Here is a 5,607-nt window from a genome sequence, read left to right as displayed (position 1 = left end):
AATTCCCAAAATTTCTAAGGTACAATATATGAAAATTTGAAAAGTTTTGTGACATATTAATTTTGCACCATACGTGCATTCAAACAGTCCAATAACAAGCTTTCATATGCTGGATAACTTAAAACATATATTCCATTCTCAAAATAATATTATTTTACTTTTTTTCGAAAAATTCATTTTTTAATTTTATGACTTAGGCCACTTTGGCAGTAAAAATGTCATTGAAATACAAAAGCTGGTATTCTTTTAATTAAGAATCATAAAAGTACAGTACATTAACTTTGTTATAAGGTGAAATAAAGTTTAAAATTATCAATTTCGTTTTTTGGGAGTTTTGGCCGCCCCTTTGTATGAAGCCCGACCAATGTGCACCGTCCCAAATGTTCTGGCGACGATGTTCATGTTGTCCGCAAAGCAGACACATTGACCGGATGTTGTGAAAATCGTACCGTGGCTGTTGAGCCCGGTTTGTCGCATTACACCTTCCAGAGCGATGTTGAAGAATAGGCATGGGAGTCCATAACTTTCGATTCGAACTTGCGACTTTGCATTCGAATCTCGCTGTCCCCGGCGAGATTAGAATGCACTGGATAGTTTACCCGAAACCCTTATGCAGTTTTGCACACCGTCCATCGTTGCTTTAATCAATCTAGTCAGCTTCCAAGGAAACCGTTTTCATCCATGATTTTCCATAGCTCTGTGCGTTCGATATTGTCGTATGCCGCTTTGAAGTCGATGAACAGGTGATGCGTTGGAACCTGGTGTCACGGCATTTCTGGAGGGTTTACCTTACGGTGAAGATCTGGTCCGATGTCGACCTGCCGTCGATGAAGCTGGCTTAATAACTTCCCTCGAGACCATTCGATTTAGTTGACATACGACGGAAGATAATTTGGGATAGCAATTTGTAGGCACCATTCAAAATGGTGATCATTCTGAAGAAGATCCCCTGAAGAAGAGCCCTGAAGCAGATCCAAACCCGAGAATCGAAACGTCGGCGATGAATTAAAATAATCAACGCTTATTTCTGTGACTGCAAGCCGAAACCATTAGAAGATCATTCTGAGTTTCTTATGAATGAGGTAGGTTACCCCTTCCTTTTACCCCTCCGGGAGCTGTTCGGTTTCCCTGATCCTGACTACCAACCGGTTCAGACAGTAACCAACATTTCTGGGCCAATACTGATGAGTTATGCTGCGATATCCTCCTTTTCAGCTGCTTTGTTGGTTTTGAGCTGGTGAATGGCACCCTTAACTTCCCTCAGCATTGAAGCTGGCTCACTTCCGTCCTCTGCTGCATTGGCGTAGTCGTTCCCTCCGTTGTTGTGGTTTCACGTGCCTACAATTTTCACGCAATTCAGGTGCTCATCAAAGGGCTGCTTCCATCTTCCGATCACCTCACGTCCGTCCGTCAAGAGGCCCCTGTCCTTATCCCCTATCCTTATGCGTTGAGCTTCTGGTAGAACTTCCGTGTTTCATGGGAACGGCACAGCAGTTCCATTTCCTCGCATTCCGCTTCTTCCAGGTGGCGCTTTTTCCCCCGAAAGAGGCGGGCCTGTTTACAACATTTCACGTTCTTCCGGGTTCCTTACTGCAGCACTACCACCAGTTCTTCTTCTTCAAGCTCCAAAATCGCTCCGCACTCCTCGTCGGACTACTCGTTTCGTCATTCCTATCCACGTAATTGATGGTGCTCTCGGCTGCGTCATTGGTGGCTGATTTTAATGTTCTCCAGGAGTCCTCTAGAGTGGCCACTTCGAGCTCGCCCTCGTCTGACAACGCATCCTCGAGATTCTGCGCGTATGCTGAGGCAACATCCAGTTGCTTCAGTCGCACTAGGTTGTACCGTGGTGGTCGCCGTACCGTACATTGTTGACGACGGAAAGTTTTATGCGTAGTTTGGACATTACCAGATAGTGGTCGGAGTCTATATTAGCGCCATGATGGGTCCTGACTCCTGACGTTGATCATGTCGGAGCCGTGCCGTCCATCAATCAGAACGTGGTGACATTGTGACAATGCGAATTTAGAAGGACATGTCTAAGATTTGCATATGATTTTTTCCCAAAGTTATGTTAGAAAAACAATGTAATATAACTGCCAAATATGCTGGCAAGTTATCTGAGACAGGGCGAGATTACCACGGTTATACGAAATCAGATGTTTTACCATTTCTTGACGTTGTAATAGAATTAGACGACAATGTAGAACTAGGCACTTGAAAAACAAAATAAAAGAATTCAAATTTCAATGCGGGTCCGATTTGTGCTCGAAAGACGAGCTCGACCCGACAAAGAGTTCCCGCGGCAGAAAATTACATTTGGGCACGCACATTTCGGACTACGGTGGCGGCGGCGACGAGGCGGCCGTCAGGACTATTTCGGGAGGGTAAAGTACTCCTTCGTTTACGCATAACTTTTTTCGCCTAGTTTTTCAAGTGGTAGGTTTTCTAATGAGTCATGGCTATTAGGGGGTTTCTCACGTTGTTGTTGCGTTCTAGTAATGAACCATGAATGAATGGAAGGAATAGGCTTTCTTTAGCTTTCCCGCCGAAATTTTCGGGATCTCAAATTTGTTTATTGTGGTGGAACGAAACGGACAAGAGGTGCTCAAGTCTGTCAAAACATGTGGATTTATTGATGGATAATTAGGATCCGAATTGGGAAGGAGTTTTGTTTGTAGAGTGTGGGAAAGTTTTGAAGAGGTTACTTGTTTGGACTATTTGATTTCAATGAAGGTTCTTATTTATCAAATCGACCCTACAGATTAGCTTCACACGTTCTAAACTATTTTTAAGGACGACCCTCCACCGCAGACTAGAGTCACCCCGTATTCAACGAATCCCCATATTGTTCAGCTGTCCTACTTCCCTTAAACGGCACTTAATTAGTGACTGCCCTTTGATGATGATCCCACTTCAAAGAGATCTAATCTGCACGATAGAGGTCGGACAATAAAAAGTATAAATTATCCACCAGCCCGTGCGCTTATCGCCACAAATTTATCGCGATGACCATCGAAGCCCGCAAGCGGGTCATAAAATTTTAGGACACCTACGATTTTGGGAGAATTTATGACTGCCATATCGGGCCATCTCCTGCCCTGTTTTTTCGAAACAATTGAAATGGAAGAGAGGGAGAAATGATCCTCAATCGAAATCGGTTGGTCATATTGATCCGTGAGAACCGAATTCCGACACAGAGCAGACGCACTCGATCACGCACTGACGCGTTCAAGTGAGAAACGGTTCAAGGACCCACCAGCATATTAGTTATCCTTCTTTGGTTTTCCCTTTTATGATGATGCGTCTTCATCATCGGTAGCAATTACTTGTCGCTTCTTCCTTCATGCTTCCAGCGTCATATGGTCCGGAGAGACGACCATTCATAGTAGTTTCCCCCTTCTAAAAAATAAACAGGTCCTGCTCAGAATGAATTACCATGTGGCAACGAGGACAACGACGGCGGCAGGGAAATTGCTGTATGGTTATGTTACGCATTGTTTTTCAACTGGTTCACTGCGGCTTCATGCAATTATGCCTCGGGGCGCGATCAATTGCTGCTGCTACCCACCGCCATATGTCAGCGAATCATCGGACTATCTTCCCTTTGCCACAAGTCCTCCTTCCCAGTTGTCCTCCACTCATAAAAGTGATATTTATTCAGCAACAACCATTTGGATGATTGCGCGTCGGGAATCCGCTTCACTGCTCAACCAATTTTCCACTAAAAGGAGCTCAACTGTCATAAATACAGTGTCATAAAAAGAAATCTCCTACGCCTGGTTTCCCTTTTCTAAGATGCTCGCTAATAGAAAGCAAATATTTGTAAAATCTTTTTCGCAGTAGAAGATGGCAGTAAAAGCATCCACCATCTACTAATACTCTCTCTGTTGTTTGGAACGCATCATAAGGCCCATCATCATTGTGAGGATCATAATCGTCATTGGTTTGGTGTCGTTGTTTGCCTTTAGGAACAAAGAACTAACAAGGCACTTAAACTGGTATTAAGATATCCTCGGGGAACGTTTTTTTAGAGAACTGATATACATTGATAGTTGCTCTATTTCAAATTAGATTTTTTTTATTCTATTCTTTATTCTTTATCTAAGTCCGTGCGACTAGTTGTCAGACTTATTGTGTGTTAAGAAAGTACCTAAGTAAGCTTCGGGGAATTATTTCGTGAGTAAATATCAGATAGATTCATTTGTTAATTAATATTTTGAACCATTCATAAACACAGTCAGCGTCCAGAACAAAACAACAGCAACAAAAAACACAATCTAGCTCGGCCGTGGTGCAGAAGCAGTGCGATTCAATTGAACCAGCAGCGGCTGAACCTGATAGAGATGGCGGCGATGACGACGACGACGACGACGACGACGATAACATCGACTCTGCTAATAATAAAGAATGCGAGAATGGAAAGGATGTAACCCCGGAGACTGATTCTGCGAAGCGGCGGTTGTCAACCGAGTCAACCAACGGAACACAAGATGAAAATATAACCAAGCGATCATGCAATCAGAGTGCACCGAATTCCGATTCGAAGTGGAAAGTTATCACGAGATCTAAGAAGAAAATGATGTTATAGTTATATTCAATTGTATTTGGAATGACCCGACACGAATGCACTTTAGGTGTAAAGTGTCTTTAATAAATAATAATAATAATAATAATAATAATTCATAAACACATCATGATGACAACTCACAATCACATATTGACTAATTGATCGTTTTACTCACTTACTCAATACACTGGAACCTCTTCTATGCACATGGCTGGGACTGCATAAATTAAAAATGTGCATAAATTAAAAAAGGCATAAAAAGAGAGAAATTTATGCATAAATTAAGTTTGGGCTTTAATTAGAGAATCAAGTTTGCGAGAACAGGTCTTGCTCCTGGGCATTTGAGGTAGGGCTAAGAAAGTTCCCAGTAAGCCCAAAAAGGGGGTTCCTTCAGGGGCGTTTTAAGGGGATGTTTCGGGGGACTTAAGGAGCCTTTAAAGGGTGTTCTGTCAAGATTTTTTGGTGCTCCATGGGATTACGGGGAATTCTGGGGTATTTCTTTAGTATTAAGTGGGTTTCAGGGGCATTCCAAGGGCCTTTATGGGCAATTCAAGGGATCTAAGGAGCCTTTCAAGGGTATTGCAAGAGGTTTGAGGGGCGTTTAAGGTATTTCAAAGTCTGCTCTGAAACTTCCTGAAATGCCTCCGAAATCGCCCTTAAATCCCCTCGGACCCCATGTAACGCATCTGAGAGGCCCCAAACCCGCCGAAAACTCATCCGTAACCTAGTTCGTAACGCTTTCATAACGCCTCCTAATCCCGCAGAAAATGCTCTGAAACATCCTGAAATACCTTCAAAACTTCCTAAAATGACCCAAGAAATTCTCCTAAACCAAAACCCCTAAAAACGCCTCCGTAACGCCTCTGAAACCAGCCTAAAATGCTCTTAGACTTTCTGCATTAACTCCGAAACACCCTTAAGACCCTTTCGGACCCCATGTAACACACATGAGACCTTCGGAAACACCCAAAAACGAACCTGTAACCTTCCTTTGCTCTCCTCTGTAAACACCCTTTGGCCGCCGTTGCAATAGTTTC

Source organism: Aedes albopictus, chromosome 1 (assembly GCF_035046485.1).
Source record: "Aedes albopictus strain Foshan chromosome 1, AalbF5, whole genome shotgun sequence".
In the NCBI taxonomy this organism is placed as follows: domain Eukaryota; kingdom Metazoa; phylum Arthropoda; class Insecta; order Diptera; family Culicidae; genus Aedes; species Aedes albopictus.
This window is presented reverse-complemented; position numbering follows the sequence as displayed.